We start from the raw sequence: 17,728 nt of genomic DNA, 5'->3' as shown, positions 1-17,728 counted from the left end.
CTGCACTCTGTGACCAGCTGACAAATTGAAACAAGCTGTAAGAACCTCTCTGCGAATGTAGTAAGGCTGTTTGCTAATCGTACTTGTGACTGCAAAGGATCACTTTTTTAATGAGTGCTACCGGCCTCCTACTCGAGTGAAGTCAATGTCCCTCATGCAAAAAAACAGAGTTGCATAGGGTTCTCTGTATGATGCTTCTGCGGGAGTGATGTAAACAAACTAACACAGAATATTATGTGGAAAAAGGAATATGGAGTAAGCCCTGCAGCAACAGGTGGCAGAGCTGAGGAGAAGAACAGAGTGCATGTCCTGGCTGTCTGTCTTGCATGTCTGTCATAGCACAATCTCCGTCCATTAGGGGCAGGGCTTTGTGTCACCAAAACAGCGGCAAACACGGGGCGAGGTGAGCGCCGCAGCCGAGGAGCTGGCTCTGCTGGGTCCCGCAGCAGGGAGCACTTGTGCCCTGGGGCACTCGGGAGGCGGTGGAAAGCGGAAGGAGCCTCAACAAAAAGCAAGCACTTGCAGCACATATCCGATAATCAAATCACAGTTCCTTCCCACGTCAAAGATTTTTCTTTTCCCCCAGAAAGCATACCTGAAACAAAATACTTCAGGATGCTGAGGCACTAAACCAGTGGCAAAGGAAAACAGAGAGATACTGTGTATCGTTAAAAAAAGTTCACAGAGTCAATCCATGCAGGCAAAGTTGCCAAAATGCTTGCTTGAGACTTTAAAGTAAGACTTGCTTGAGAATTTAAAGCACAACAGCATGCTTGGCTACAAAAGCTTAAGGTCTTGGCCTTTCTCATTGAATCAATAAACATAAACTGAAAATAGATAGATTTAATATAAATTTATACTGAGCAGTTGAGATAAAACTTGAACAGAATAAATGAGAAGGCATTGTTAGGAAAAAAAGCTTGGGAAATGGTATCAGGATTTATTAGGGAAATGAAGAAAGACATATTGTCTCAGATTTAAAAAGGAAATCTCTTTAAAAATGAGGCCTAGCAGAAAGAAAGAAAGGGAACCTGCTAATGCAAAAATACTTTGTTTTCATGGTAAAAGCAGCAGGGAAAATGTTTTGAGAAAAAAAGGGCCAGGAAAAAATGTCTTTGATAATGATGGAAACATCCTATTAAAAGAAATTGAAGTTCTCCAGGTAACATAAACATTTTAAAAAGTAATATTGGAGTAAGTTGACTAGCTTAAGAGAAACAAACAAAAAGGACATGGGGGTAGTATTACTCATAAGGAAGCAGAAATGCAGGAGATAAATTGCATTAATTTTCATCACACAAATTGTCACAATCTGGAGATCAGCTCAAGTAAGACACAAAAAGAGAGGTAGCTTGCAGAAAAATTGTGGAACAGGATTAGGAACAGAGAGTGGGAACCAGAGCATAGGTAGATAGCTGAAATGCTACAGGTGTTTCTGGAGACTTTTATATAGGAGGGAAGGATGCCACACTGCTGTCCTAGGGAATTGTGAGCTCCTTTTGCTATGTGGATGGCAGATAAGGCTAGAACCCCAGATCCTGAGACTTTACCATTTTATCTTATTGGCACGTGAAGATACTTCAGAGAAACCTGAGACATTCTTAAATGTACTATGGGCTGCACTTCCAGAAGAAGGACTAAGCAGGAAAACAGCTGATATAGGATGATGTATCTGCCATGGCAGGGGATATCAGAAGCAATGCCAAGAAAATTAAGGAGGGAGACCCAAAAGTCCCTTATGGGGCATTGAAAACCAAAGGGACTTACAGAAAATACAGATTTTATATACACCTGAAAAAAGACAAAAGATTGTGAGGTGATTTCCTGGAAAGTATTACCATCTAGAAGGGGCAACTGTGATAAAGGCTGACGTTCAGCCACTCTTGTACAGCAGCACGTACACAGCTATGAGGTATGTTGTGTTACAGGATGTCCTGCAGACCAGGAACAGCCTGATAGCTATCCTGTACCAAGCTGGGCTTTCTAGGCCATGACAGACCAGCATTTCATGGAAAAAAAGGAGGCAACTAATTTCTTCATCTACCCAAAGGAAATGTGGCATTTTTAATGGAGTGTTTGACACTGTAACGGAAGAAAAAACAAAGCAAACCATGAATAAAAAGGAAGGAAAGCTTTTGTAGAAGGACAAATGTAACAATGTGGTGCAGTTATGAGAATATAGACAGCTAAAGAGAAGGCATTACATGAACAAAATTAGAGAAAAAACAGAGTAAAATTCCTAACTTTTCCAGGTCAACAAAGCAATTCAGCCCCATTTGCAATCAGACATAAATTATGGCAGTCATGCTAGCAAAAGGTATCTTACATTAGGATACATTTTCACACAAACTTTACACTTTGGTCTGACCTTGGCTTTCTGAATATGGACCAGTTTGTTTTTACTGGTTTTATGACATTCTGAACATTTCCATTACAATTATTCCATTTGCATTTCAGAACATGTTCTATGGAGGGGAAAACAATAATATCATTCCCAATCAGTTTGGTCCCTACAAGTTTAGCAAAATGAAAGGGAGAACACATGGAACCTATGAAACCCAAGGAACCCATGGAACTTAGGCTGAAAGGCAGATAGAGATATGAAGGATCTTCCAAACATTTTTTTTTATATTAATGGATTAATAAACCAATAATGGCAGGAAGAAAAGGATCAGCACAAAGCTTTCAACATATTAGCTAAAATGTTGCACTTGTCTGACATATAGCGGCTATAATTCAAATGAGCTATTGGGGCTCATTATATAAATGCTACGATGAGTTCTGCCCTCTTCCTTGGTGAATTAAGATTTTAGCCATAGTTAATACATGTTAGGAGGTTTGATCTAGCTGTTTTTGGAAAACAACAGAACACAAAAGCCACATGGTTATTTCAGAGAAGTGTTTTCCTTTAGGTTTCTGGAGACGTGTCCAAGAGAAGCCCTTGACTCTCTTCTGTATGACTTGGTCCTGGTAGTTAATCTTGATCAAAAACATGGTAAAGTAAAACTGCATGAACTTTACCTGTCCTCCTGGTGAAGGTAATGAGATTTTTGTTAAGAGGTTTGATTTCTGAATAACAGGTAACTGCATCAGGCATGAGCGGAGGGAATGTAATACTTGGTGTTGAGATAAACTGCAGAGATCCTGTTTGTAAACTAGCCAGTGGAAGATTGAATGACAGAAAACTGAGTAGCTAAAATACATAGGAGGACTTTTAGAGGGTTCTGAGTCTTAACATTGCAATTAAAGAGCATTGGAGTGGAAAATGTTGTCAATAACTTCTATGACTTTGGCAAAAACATGTCATATAGCACCACCTTCCTAATTTTGTTGGAATAATGAGAGGTTAATAAAAAAGTAGAAGGGGACTGTAAATAAGTAAGTAAATAAATAAATAAATAAATAACCAACTAAATAACTAAGTGTGGTAAAGTGTTATGAAATGGCAGAACAGGTATATATCTGGAACTGGAAACTCAGACTCTATTTACTATATGTGTGCACATTTTGTTGTCCTTTACTCTGGCCAGGTTATATGGATTTAAGTTAGTTTATAATGATTTTTTTTTTAAATTTTAATTAATGGTCTTCACAGTAAGGATGAATGAGTTATTTAGTGTTTTGAGATATTATGGATGTTCTTAGGATCTGAGATCTGTCCAGTCCTCTGGGATTTAGATGGATGATCTCATTAGGTTCAGAGTCATGCAGTAAGTCCAGAAATATACAGATGCTAAACATAATGCAAAATCTTAATTATTGTTTGCAGTTAATTAAAATGCTATTTTTGTTTGTTTTGCCTCCCTCTGGCATCTTCAAGTCCTAATTAATTCTTAACTGTGGGTGGTGGGATTAGGATTGGCAGCAAAACACACCTCAAACAGCCCACCAGCACCACAGGGCTGTACGTGCAGAAGCTCTGCCGAAGCAAAGATCACATTCTTGAGAAGTTAGATAAAAGTCCCTATTGTTCTTGCCGCCAAGATTATTTTTATCACACTGTCAACATAGATGTTAATGTGCAAACATGCAGGTGAGATACAGAACACACGAAACTCATAAAAAGGGCGGAGACGATGTACGCACGTGCAATCAGAGCACTGGGGATGAGATGCACATAAAAATGCTCAGGGGGAGCAAGTGCTCGCTTGACAGATTAAGGAGCTGGCTGGCACTGTTCCTTGTGGTGAGCTGCTTGGTGACATTTATGGCGCTGATAAATAAGATTTGTGAGCAAATATCATTAATTGATGTAGTTCAAGGAGTGCCTGTTTGGCCCATTTCTATGGAGGTGGTAATTCAGGTGCATAACCAGAGCGACGCTGAGGGGTTTTGGATTTTGTTTTGGTTTATGTTTTTCTATAATGTTGCAGTTGTTTCAGAGTACAATGAGATTTTTTTGGCTTAGAAGTGCTGCTGTAATTGGTTTCTGGGACTTTCTTGATTTGACCTAATTGGACATTTTGAAAGGTTGCCAAAGTACAGGGTAGGATTTTGCCAGTTTTCTATCAATGATTAATAAAGCTCATTTGGAGGATCAATTAGAGGTTCAAAAAGAAGATTTTGCACCAGGATTGTTATAAAACCAATGAATTCTGTTTTATTAGTGAACATTTTCAATGTTGAATGATGAAAAATGCTGCTACAGTGAACAGTAAATGCACTTTGTTTTAGAGATAATTTCCTCCCTTCAGGTTATTACTATGTTATTTCAGTAATTCTATAATCAGGGTGGGGAAGCACTTTAATTCTGGTTTGTAGTGATACTTTTGGCAAAATTCAAATTGTTGTTTTTAAAAAATCATTAGACTATTAAAGAGTGGTTTAAAGAGGTAAGATTTCCTGAAATTTTTATTTCCTTTTCACAGTGCTTGAAGTTTAAGTAGCAGATTTCTAAAAGTTTTTAGAAAGAATAAGTAACTGCCCTTGGTGTGTCTGAAGACCTAGTGAATTTAAAGACATGAAGTGATATGTTTGCAGGAAGGAAAAGCTGGTAGTGTACGCCATCATCAGTTTCTAATCATCCCAGCTCCTCCCCAAGTTCTCGTTTTCATAAAGATAATTTAAAAGCAACATGCAAGTGGTTCAGCCTGTCTCTGTGCATTTCTAATTTGTTTGTTTCCCTGGTACACAAGCATAGATTTGGTGGATTGTTTTTTCTACAGTCAGAAGACTGACTAGGGTGGATAAGTTAACAAGCAGGAGGTTCCTGCATGTTGGAATTAACAATTTATCTGTCTCATCCATTGCTTGTTTGTTCATGTTTTGCTCATTCAGATGTATCCTAAAGAAATGAGATACCCAGCTATTACAGTAGTGCCAGTTTCTAATTTGTTCCAGGAGTTCATAGCCGTGGGTCTGAGCACATCAGGAAGGACCTGTAGGTGTGTAGGTGTTTCCATACTCCTTCTTATTGTATTTGGGTCATAAGTAAGGTTTTAATCTTCATGTTATTGGGTTTCAGCTGACTGGGTATCTAAATAAAAGTGTAGCACTGCTATGCTATGCTATGCTATGCATAGCTATGCCATGAGTTGCTATATTTACTCTTTAGAAGTCAAGCAAGAGGTTTTACTGAGGCACTTCCCTCTGCAAAGCTTTATGCACACCAGGTAACACTGCCATTCTGCTGCAGTGCTTGAAGGTCACTTGAGAAGCCAGAGTTTTGACTAAAGTGGGACTCTTCCTTCCTTCTTCCTTCCTAAAGAGATATTTTTCAAGCTGGCCTCCAAAGTACCTTCTGGGATTCCTGACAGATTGGGATTTTTAGGGGAAGGAACTGCTTCTTCTGCAGACACTCTTAGCATAAATATCACAACATGAAGCCCATAATCGCACTCAGAGGACTCTTTCTTCTTGTATGTCAGGCAAATTGAGTTTAATTTGGCATTTACTGAAATATGACTGTTGAAAATCTACCAGCACTGCATAGTACACTGAGCAGGTACATATACTACACTCTGTGCTACACTTGGGGCAAAAAAATGGCAACCCATTCTAAACTAATAGAATTATAGCACTATCCATTATAGCATTTCTGCTAGTACCAGGGTAACATTTCTGTCCCAGTTCTCTCAAGAGAATTTAGGAACCAAAATACTTCCATGAAAACACTGTGCATATTTCCAAAATCTTCCAGAAATTCAACTATGAATGGATTCAGGATGAAGATGGTAAAGTGATCCCATTTGTTTCATGTGTTGGGCCTGCTAAAATAAAGCTTATCGAAATACTGCTGCAGCAAGGATGGAGGATGAATGGGAAGATTATAGAGCATTATTATACATGTTTTTACTTACTGAAATGAGTAGATGACCTAATCTTCCCCAGAGTAGAGACAGCAGGCTTCTGCTCTCTGTTCTGAACTTAGTAGAAAGGTTGAATCTCAATTCCTAGATTTTGTTATTTTTACTCTGAGGTGGAGGTTGTTTCCCGGCATGTCTGTGTTTCTTGCTCTCTTTTCCATAGTAATGATTGCTTATGAAGAACAAGTTGGTTTAGAATAGGACGAGCTGCACGATCCCTCAATTAATGCACCCACCCACCTGGTAGTTGAGCTCCATATGGTCTTGGATTAGGAATGAGAGAACTTGCAAAGCTCTTGCTTCTGTCAGGCCTCCAAAATCAAGACTCTCCTCAGTGTGTTTTAGCTTTGCCTCAGAGTAACCCAGTTATAATTATTCCAACTGAAGGAGCCCTTCCAAGCCCTAATCTTTTAACTGAAACCGCTGTGGTTTGGGACGAGGGATCTGGTTTCAATGGGACCTCCACACATCTTCCCACTCCACCTTCTCTCCCAGCTGTGTTCACTCTTCATTTGATTCTTCTCAAAAGAGATGTCCCTTGTCCACTGCTGAAAGGGAACTGTGTGGAAAGCCTTTGGTGCTGCCACAACCACTTCAAACCACAGGCTTTTCTGCAGGCCAGTTAAATGCTATTTCTTCTTGCCTGGTGGGCTGTCCTTACTAGTGTGCTCCTTGACCATCCCATTTGGCATGATGGAAAAGCTACAGATCTGAGCTACTGAAACCTGTCCTTTGTCATCTAGTTTTTGCATTAATATTAATTTATTAATGTGAAGTTGCTTCTGATATGTATTTTTGGAAAATCCAAACTAGGTCCACTATCATGAAATTTGGAGCCATGACTCATTAAAAAAATCATCACAGATGGCACTAGGACAAGAATGGTCTTGATTATTTTTTAGAGAATAAGAATGAACTACTGGTTTTATTTACTCCAGTATCTCATCTAGCCCAGTTGCCCTTGGCTGATGAGTAGAGGATGCTTGCAAAAAGACTGGAAGAAATAGAAAAAGTGTAGGATTTCCTAACTTCTGGCAGTCAGAGGATATGGGAATTTCCTAAACCAGAAATTTCACTGGATTGCATCATCATGTTTATTGGCCATTGATGGACTTGTCAACCATAAATTGTCTGATCCGTTTTGAACTTTCTTGAACCTCCACATCATCCTTTGATAACAGTCCAAATAGCCTTTTTTAGTAAAATAGCTTTTGCAATAAAAAGGAGAACATACATAAATTCCTGTTTAGTCTGGAAGCTGGCTTCTGTCTAGGAGAGCTGAGACCTATTTTTCCCAATACTTTCTTGCTGCAATTTAGAAACATAGATCTTAAAAATAATTTATTGCAAATAATTTAATCTTACTGTTTTCTTTCAGTTCAAATTTTTTTGTCTGTGTTCATTCGGTTTTCTGGACTGAGCACTAATTTCCTGTGTCATGTGCAACCCTGCATAACTTGAAAAAAATTCCCTGCTGTGTTTTTTCATGACAGATCAAAAATGGATATGAACTGTGCATTGGAGGTTAGAGTGTGCCTCCAGATTTGTTTCTCTCCCTTTTGCTTTCCTTCTTGTTATTTATTTTTCTTTCCTATTTGTCTCAATTTTCATTCATTTCTCTTCTGTTCTCACACATCCGCTCTGGTTCCCCTTGAGTTCTGGTGGTAGGATGGAATTGGATCTATGTACAAAAACAAAGTATTATTACATTAGGTTATTTTTATATTCCCCAGAAATCTTGAAACAGACATATATCACACTCCATTGGAAAATGGAAAATAAAGAGGAAAAGAAAGAGTATATAGTACTACTGGTTTATTTTCTATTTTTTTTCCAGGAAATGGATATTTGCCCCAGACAAAGACTAAAGGATGTTGGCCAAATACCTTCAGTTAACACCAAAATGTTTTGTAGTGAATTTAGAGAAGATTGGCCTCAGTTAGCATAAATAATAAATGAAATTAATCTAAAGTCATTGCAGTCACGTACTGCCCATCAGTTTTGTTGTGTGTTTAAGCACTGCTTATCCATCATTTAGAGAGGGGCTCACACAGGATGCTTTCCTGCTGTGCTGACTCACTCCTGGTAGTCTAAAAATGAAAAGGGGCATGTATGCTTCCTGATTTTCACATTCCTTTTAACACTTTTAAAACAAAATGTTTTGGATTCTCTTTGTCTGCCAAAAGGTGAAGTTTTCATTTAATCAGCAGACTGGAGTAATTTTGGAAATGCTTTACTGTGATTGTTTTCATTTTTAATCACCGTGTCTCCTCATGCACTGTAGCACTCAGGAAGCAAGAGGCCTGGGAAATTGCAAATAAAACCTGTATGGCTTGTAAGACCTTCCTTCATTAGAGGGTCCCCTGCCCACCAGATAATGTGTGCTAGGTGGTCAAGTGATTCAGCTTAGCTCATGTTTCACTGCCCATGCTCTCTGCCTGCTTGTGTACAAACAAATTAAAAATGGAACAGGTGAGGTGTGTACTACTTCTGAGAAAAACACAAAGTCATTTGCATCAGAACTGATGAGCCAAATAACCACTCTAAAATCAAAGATCAGTAAAGCAAAACAAACCAACCAGTAACAAGGAAATCTGGTGGCTCATGTCAGATGCACAATGTCCATTACCCTTAGAAAGCCCAAAGAAACTGAAGCTCTCCCCTCTGTCCAGCCCTAAGGTGTGAAAGCCAGACAAAAATTACTTAGGGAGAAAAGTAAATTGAGAGCAATAAAGGATAAAAAGCTGAAATCCACCAAGGTACCAAACTAAGTTGTTGTGTTAAAATGCAAGAGAAAGAATACGGTTTCATTGACAAGAGCCTTGTGCCCTGAAGGTGTACCGATTCCCTTCCAGCTCACCTCAGAGCTGGACACATCCTAGGCATGCCTGGACCAGCTATCAGGCATTTGATGAGGTCAATGTTAGGTCACTTTTTGATTGAGGGGAAGTTTCTGGCTCCTGCATTTGTGCACACAGCCATGGACTGTGCATAACTGGTGCAGTGGGAAATTGTGCCTGTACATGACCTGAGCTTTGCTTCCCGGAGAGGAGGGAAACGCTGCCATTGCTGTACTGGTACAAACTATGCCCTGCCTCCCTCTGCTCCTCCCTCCCTCTTTAGTGCCCGCTCCAGGTCAGGCAGCACAGACACTGCAGGGTTTCAGAGGCTCTTTGACATGTCCTGCACTTGTACTGAACCCTTATGCCAGGCATAAGAAAAGCATTTATGTGAATGCATGGTAGTCCAGGACGTCCCTGAAACTCAAAGAGAACAACAGGACCTTTCCTTCTGCCAGACAGGAGTGGTGTTTCAGGCGCTTGGGGGAGCATTGATAGTGAAAGTTGCTGAGGGCTTAGGGTCCTGGATTTCCCAAATCTGGAGACTTACAGTTCATATGCAAGTATCATCTTCTGCCTAAGCAGATAGAAGAGAAACTGTGGTCATGTGGTCATCTGTCCTCATGCACAGTAGAGGAACATTTCAAAATACTTTGACATATCTTTTCCAAAAGATGCAGGGAATTGGAATCAGAATACAGGAGGAAGCCGTACCTCTACAGTATGCACAAATATTTGCTCCTGCCATCAGTGAATGGCGTTCTGTCTCAGTTGCATTCGATGGGGATGATGACACAATTTAAGGCTCCCATTCTCACCGTCACATGGTTTTGTGTCCCTGCATTTTAGTCATTTCAGAGCAGTGCATCACCACCCCGCTGGCTCATGCTGCGCTCTGTGTTTAGCAGCACATATTTATGACATGGGGAGTGAAGAATGAAGTCTAACTCAAGTCCTTAACTAACCCGTAAGTTAGGGAGGGGATTAACTGCCTACTGCAATCTTTTACTAAGTATTAATCACTTAACATTATTTTCATTTTTTTGAAAAGTCTTTTGCTGCCTCAGTATGTCAACACACAACTGGGTTTGAAATCACAGCATTTGGGGGACTGCTGATACACTGCTGTTGTTAGCCTGACAAGGGACCTGTTGTGTTACTTTCTGGGTGAAGGAAGAAGTACATGTGGATGGGCTACAGCTATCAAGGTTTGCTCTTGCTTTACAAACCTGTCTTCCTGGCTGTGGTAGAGTTAAAAAATAATTACAAGTTTTTCAAAGGATCACCCACATACACATGGTATGAGAGCTCTTTTCTTTGTTGGTTTCATTTTATTTGTACATGACTCACTCTTGGCAAAATGAGTGAGCCTCATGAGCCTGTAAAAATTCTGTTTGGATTAAATGATTTGCATTAAATGATTTATAACTGCAAGAAGGCTTTAATATTCCTGTAATTCCTTAAGGAAAAACAAACTGATCTTATTCTTTCAAGTAGCTATTGCTTTCACGCCTGTTACTTCAGACGCCATTTTACTCGCTCCAGCTGATAGCTGCTAATGAGACTCTGGGTACTTCTTCCTTGCTTTCCCTGCCTCATGAATTAGAGATGGGTGGTTGGGATGTACTGTCATCTTTTTCTGAGAACGTTCTTCTGAGCGTCTCTGAAGGCCAGGAAACCTACAGCCTCCCAGACCTGCTTGCCTTGCTAAGAGCAAGGAGCAGCATTTGTGCTGGCCTGAGGTGGGGTGATCATGTTTCTGAGACCAAATTTACCCCGGTTTTGTAGCCCAGAGGCCAATCAGTCTTCATTTTCCTGTCAGAGCCGGTGTGCTGGTTACAGCCACTCCTGACTCCTGCGTGGACCAGCTGTCAGCTGCCCTCACACCCTGACCCTTGGCTCCCCCAGCTCAGAGATGTGGGGGCAAGGGGAGAGCCCTCACTGGGCATCCGTGCAGAGAGGGGACAGCCAGCCGCCGGCAGCCACCGAGGCTGCCCGCACCCTTGGGATACAGCCTCGCAGCAGGGTGTGCCTGGCCAAAGCCCATGGGAAAAGCACGCGAGTCAACAGCGGGACAACCCAGCCGGATGCGGGACGTGCCATCAACAAGCCCTTTAACTTCGTGTTTGCGCAGCGCCGCGACTGCCCCGGCTGCCCGCTCCGGAGGCTGAGGCGCGGCACAGTTGTTAGCGGGGGCCGCTGCCTTCGGCCTCAGAGCGCGGGGAATCCTCCTCCTTTCCCGTGCCCGTGTCACTCTGACAGGACGACCCGCGGTCACGGGATTTTAAAACTCGAAGCAGAGAAGCGTCGCGGTGCCCGCGCAGCGGCTCCCCGGGGCCCGCAGCCGCTCGCCGCCCGCACCTCTCCGCCCGAGCCCCCGGGGCGAAGCGGTCACCGGCGGCGCCCCGGGGCCCGCCCTGCCGGGCACCGCCCGCGGGGGGATCCCGGCTCCAGCGGCGCTACAAGTGGCCGCCGGGGGCGGTTTCGGCTCCGGCTCCGCCGCGGTTTCCCTCCGCCCCGCGCCCGCCTACCGGCGACCCTCTCCGCGGCGCGGAGGGGCCGCGGGGCGCGTTGCGTAACCAGCGCTGGGCTCCGCTCCGCCGCGCGTCGCTCGGGGCGGCGGGAGGCGCGGCGAGGCGGGTCGGGTCGGGCGGCCGCGGCCGGAGGTGAGCGCTGGCGGCGGGGCGGGCGGGGCCGGGCCGGGCCGGGCCGGGGGGGCGCAGCGCGGCGCGGCGTGTGCGCGGCCCCGCGGGAGGCGGCGGCGCAGGCGGGGGGAATCCAGGTCACGTCCGCAGCCAGACGGCGGCTGGCGGGAGGGACGCGGCGAGAGGCACCGCACCGCACCGCGCCCGGGAGGGCGGGCGGCGAGCGGCGCGGGGCAGCGCTCCCCGGTAAGTGCCGCGGGTCAGTCCGCGGGCTGCGCTCGGCGGGCAGCGCGCCCGACCGCGGGCGTGGGCGAGCGGGGGCTGCCGGCTCCGCAGGTTGGCGTCCCGGAGCGCCCCCGGGGAGCTGCGGGGCGAGCGCGGGGGAGCCGAGCCGCGCTCCCGGCCGCTCACTATATTTAGCCGTCACCGGCGGGGAGAGCGGCGGCAGCGGCGCGCAAACGCTGCCGGGGACGGAGCTCCGCCGGGCCGTCGGGGCGCCGCCCGCCCGCAGCAGCAGCAGCAGCATCCGGGGGTGGCGGGGGGCGAGCGGCGGCTTGGCCCGGCCGGGAGGGCAGGCAGGCAGCGAGGGACGGAGCCGCGGCACCGCCGGTATTCATCACCGCGGGGGGAGCGGCTGCCGGCGCTTCCTGATTTATTTATGTTTGCAGCATAGGTGGTATTTCCCCGTTAAGAGTTTATCCATTGAAGTTTTCTGTTTGACTTTCTAAAGCGGCGGCGACGACAACGACAGAAATCCGCGAAGTTAAAAAGCCAAATGTGTTAATTGTTAACTGGATATAGACGAGGAAGGCTTGTAGTGGGTGGACTGATCAGGCAGCGTACGAGTAAAAAGGAAAAGGCAAAATTGTCGGCGAGGTGCCGGTAGGAAGGAGGGATCGCACCTGTTCTGGTGAGTGGTAGGAGCCCCATTGCCCCGTGGTCCCCCGAAACCTTGTTTACCCTCCTGTGATGCGGATGGAGGAAGGCGAAACACAGGTTAAAAATGCTGTAAAAATACCGGGTCTGACCAGGAAGGCAAACGGGACATTTTTTTCTACAGTATAAGCCGTGTTCCCTTTAGTATTTTAACACAAAATTCGTGCATTCGAACTGAGCCATCTGCTAGTTATAGTAACATATTTAGCGTTTATTTACAAAACTTAGTCTGTCGTAAATGTATGCTTGCATAATTGATAGACTGGATATTTTTATAAAAAATGGTTTGTTTTCCTTTTATAGTTCAGCACTACTTGTGTGTTGAGACAATTTTCTAGATTTTTTGGTTCCTGTTTTCCCTTCTGAATAAACATTTGAGAAGAAAAACCAAAGCAACAGAGCAAAGGGTTTGCTCTTTTACAAGAAATTTCTGTAATAGGTAATTTTCAGCAGAATTTACCATTATCAATGCAGTTGCATTGGTTAGTTGCGTTGCCTCACAGAGAGGCTTGAGTTCTGTCCCTTATTTGAACTCTAAATATCACAGCTATCTGAATGTATGGCCATTTTAAAGTGAAGAACCTGGAGGAAATCACTGGAAAGTTTAGCCCTTCACTTTCTCATAGAACAGCTGTTTAAGATGCAATAACAACAAAAGTTTTGTGAAACTGTGTTTGCCTACTTCCTTCCTGACAAGGCTTTTTTTCTTTTCTGCCAACTGGCATGAAATCACCCTTCATATTAGTCCCAGGACCCTTAAATTAGTCTCAGCCTTCTTCCAGTTTATTTGAATTGGTGACCTTTGGATGAGCTGGTGTGTTCCATTGTTACTTGCTAATGATGGAATAATCTAGTCCTGACGTACCAGTTGTGAAACCGGGGGCGCTGCTGCTGGATGGAAATTCAAATGTCTTATGGCTCCATGGTGGAAAAGGCAGGATTTAGCTGTGGTTTTCATCTGCTTTTAACTCTGTGGACTCTGATTTCCAGAACTGAAAGCTCTCAAACCAAAGTTTGTTAGAGTTGATGGAAAATCTGCCATTGATTTTTACTGATTTTGGATAGAATCTTGTATGAGCTGGTGTTTAGCAAATCATGGCTACTCCAAACTGTCCAGTCCTTTTGAAATGCATATCCAAGTCATTATGTAAAGTCAATTTTTTTTGTGCTGTCTCTTTCTTTGTGAGAATGTTCTTTTGCTTAGTAGAAAGTGGTGGTGTTTTTATCTGCTCTCTTACATGCTGCAGCATTAATTTTATTATCTGATCATTTCCTATTTCCTATACTCATGTGAGTATGACGTGGGCAATTTTGGAAAAATTGAAAGTGCTTTTTCTGAAGGCTACTTACACTGAAGACAGGTTTCTACAGGTACTTTTCCAAGACCTTGCAGGAGCTGGACATCTTATGTCATAAGACATGCTTTCTCTGATGTCCATGTTGTACTTCCCTTGTCCAGTATATATGGTTGTTTGCTGTCTGTTGTGTTTTGGGGTTTTTTCCTTACAAATGTGAAGAGGGGAAAGTTGTTAGTGATAACAGATACTGGTGTTCTGTGAAGAAGCTTGCAGAATAACACATACCTGTGGTAGGCATATATTCTCTCCTGGCTTCCCTGTTGTTGATGATGAGCAGGATTTTTCCTCTTGGCTATATGTAAAACCCCAGCCAAGAGAAAGTAGGGAGGAGAAGGACTGCTAAACTTAAATTATGGAAGTTTGTCAGAGTTTGTTGTCTAGTGTAGCCTGTCTTGAAATTTGATTCCATTTGGAAGGGAGTCAAGGGATGAAACCTCAAAAAAACCCACCTGATTTGAGGCAGGACGTCCTCCAGCAAGAATCTTATTTGCCACCGGAAGGGCGAGACCAGGAATTTTGGCTCCTTGGAAAAGGAAATTCTGGAACTCATTATCTCTCCACCATCATATTCTGGTTCACTGATTTGGGGTTTGCTTGTTACTTAGAGTAGAAGAAGGCAAAAGAGACATGCATGTGAAAGAAGCTCAGGTAAATAGGCTGAGATGAGGGAAGGCAGGTGAAACACAATTACTGTGAGCCCTCATGCCTTGGATTTCCTCCTAGGACTTGGAAAGTGCTAATCTTCCCAGCCAAACTAATTTGCTCTTAAATGAGAGATGGCTGTTGTGGCAGAAAGCAGAGCTGTACTGCAAGGTACAGGGTAGCAGTGCAGAGCTGCATCTTTTCTCCATCTTGTCCTTTTTCCTGTGGGATTTCCAAAACCCATGAGAATCTGGCCTCTGGAGGAAAGGTGGAGTTAGTGCTGGGGCATTCTTCACCTACCTGCAGGGACTGAGGCAGCACATCCATGCCTTGGGTTTGCAGAGATTATGGCCAGGATCTAAATGTGTGAGTTCACTGTCAGAAATGGTCGGAGGATCAATCAGGAAGGATTTTCCTAATAGTTCCACAGTTCATCTTCGTTCCCTTCTTTCCAAATATCAGAAATGGCTATGTGTGTAATACTAGATTCTCTCCTCCATGGCCCCATTTAAGTAAATAAATAAAAGCTGTTTGGTAACTCTTCAGGTGTATGACAGCAAAATTCTGCCCAAGTCACCAAGGTCCTTTCCTTCTATCTGCTTAACTGAAGGAATGCCTCTGGGTGGGTGAGGAAGTCTTAGTCCAGGGAACTCCTTGGCTTAATTTATCCCATCAAAAGAGTTAGCAGAATAATTCACGTGGCCACTAGTGTGGCAGTACTGCTGCTGGCGTTTTTTAAACTTGTCATTAATGGTGCAGTGGAGAAATAATCTCCCTTCTTAGGGATGAGCTAGGATTTTATGTGTTGTACAGGGATAACTAAACAAACAATGTTTGCATGTGTTATGAGAACCTTCGTCATTAAAGTCAAGGGCAGACGATAAATTTCTGTGTAAAGATTAAACAATTGTATTCCTTTAATTCTGTGTTATTCCATCAGTTGTATGTGGTCCAAGAGGACATTTTGAATAAAGTAATTGAGTCTTGCATAAGTTGTTTCTCTCATTTAATTCACAACACGTGAATGAGATTGTTTCCACTATTCATCACAACTACTTAATTTAAATATGGTCATGGTAGGGGGACAATGCAAGTAAAAAGACTGGTTGGAAAAGTTGTGTCTGTTGTTAACCTTTTCAGTGTATGGTCACACTGCCAAAGTGCATGTAAGCCTGCAACTAGAGAGGAGTAAATTGAAAGCAAATAAAATGTTTTTTTTTTGACATACCAAAGTTAACCTGAGTATTCAATTTTGAATGCCTTTGGTTCTAAAAATTCTCATTTTACTCTAACCCATTTTGGCTTATTAGAAATTAAATATCCTGTGAAACTAGTGAACTAATGAAAGAACAAAGGATTAAACCACAGTTTAAAAAATACTTCGTATCCTCACGTGTCTTAAATATAGAGAAGCTGTAATAATTTTTACTGATGCACTAAAATACTCTTATGTTATAATTAGATTATAGGCATGAGAGCGGTGTGATCATTCTAGACTGTTCTGTGTCCTCTGGTGAACCTAACCCAATAAGTTAGGGTTCTGTTTTTCCATTGGAAGAAATGAAAGGACTGATTATCAAGCTGCCTAACAGTAAGGTAAAAAACAGAGCAAGAAGATCAATGTCTCATCAAGTGTATTTAGAGTCAAACCAAGTGTTAAGTCTTTCTTCTTCTGGGTGAAGTTGGTACATGTAGAACCAAATCACTTGTATGTTTGCATACACAATGATTACTGTTTTTTCTCGGGCAGAAGTTCATTCTGCTCACCTGCTATTTTTTTTTTTCATTTTTGATGTTTAACTGTCTTGGATACCTCACAAGAGTTGGTTGGCATGAACTGCATGCCACAGGTACAGCACCAATGTTGCTTGACAGTAAGATGTGCTTTGCAACAGCTGTGGTGTAGGAAAATAAAGGAGCTCTTTGAAGAAAATTAGAAGTATCTGTCAACTACGTAAGTAGTTGGATCCTTGAACAATTGCTCACTAACTGATATCTTAGTGACATGCATATGGATGAACCATTTTCAAAACATTCACAAGAAAAAATATACTTCTGTGGGTAAGAAGAGCTTTTTTCATCACCATTGTAAGTTGGCTTCCTTGAGTTGTGTGTCATGTTTGCTGTGATTATCTACATCTGTACAAGGTTCTTGAACTGCGGTCCTTTTCCTTTCTTACATTTTCATTTGCAGACCTTCACATCTTTCTTCCCCTGACTTGGTTTTGCACCTTGGCCCCCTTTAGTATCCTGTTATCTCCACACCTCCCGCTCTTGACTTTGCATTGTTTCTCTTGATTCCACTGTGCCAGCTCCTTGCCATGTGCTCCAGCCCAGCTCCACTTTGGCAGGTGTGGAGTGCTGCTGCTGCTGCTTGGTTTCCTACCAGTGGAAAGAATGACCACTAATAAATTTAAGCTATTTCTTCTTTAGCATTGCTTTTTTCCTCTGACCTTTAGCACAAAATCATTCCTGGTTCATTTGCCTACCTTCTTGCAACTTTTGACAGGTGGGATTGCCTTCATATTACTTTGTTCTGTTTTCTAGCTTTACATTAAAATAGTTTTATTCCCATGATTTATTAACTTGTCCCTGGCTCTGTTTTATTTTTAATATTTCATACATCTTAAAAAAGATGTGTCTTGTTTGTGTGCAAGGTGCTTCAAAGTATAATTATGAGTTGTAACATTTATGTATAATTCTTAAAATAACTGTGTTCTCCCTTCAGGAAATTGAAGGGTTTATCTTGAGCCTTATTTTATAAGTTAGGTGTCTTGCTTTCTATACTGCATTTTTTCTCATTAAAAGAAGATAAGGTGAAATGCATTATCCAGTTAGATAAACAGGGAAAGAGTCTGTAGAGGGTTGTATCCATGTAATTCCAGAATATACATGAGCACGCACATATGCACTGAAAGAATATTCCCCTGCAGAGTATTTGTGACAAATTTAATTATTAAAACAAAATAATTACTTCGTTAAATATTAAAGTATAATTTTAT

At 42.7% G+C, this 17,728-nt stretch overlaps 1 protein-coding gene across 2 annotated transcripts in view; it reads left to right on the top strand.

The window, feature by feature from the left end:
- The first annotated feature begins 11,794 nt into the window (after window positions 1-11,794).
- Window positions 11,795-17,728, top strand: part of THRB (thyroid hormone receptor beta) — a 156,388-nt gene continuing 150,454 nt past the window's right edge. The window contains exon 1 of one of the 2 annotated variants that reach the window (XM_063154534.1): window positions 11,795-11,811. The gene's annotated coding sequence lies outside the window, so the exon portion shown is untranslated. Of the gene's footprint in view, window positions 11,812-12,006; window positions 12,037-17,728 lie in introns of those variants that run through there. The other variant, XM_063154516.1, reaches the window with a different exon arrangement.

This window comes from Melospiza melodia, chromosome 1 (genome assembly GCF_035770615.1).
Source record: "Melospiza melodia melodia isolate bMelMel2 chromosome 1, bMelMel2.pri, whole genome shotgun sequence".
In the NCBI taxonomy this organism is placed as follows: Eukaryota; Metazoa; Chordata; class Aves; order Passeriformes; family Passerellidae; genus Melospiza; species Melospiza melodia.
The sequence above is the reverse complement of the archived record's forward strand: the minus strand, read 5'-3'. Positions and strand labels throughout refer to the sequence as shown.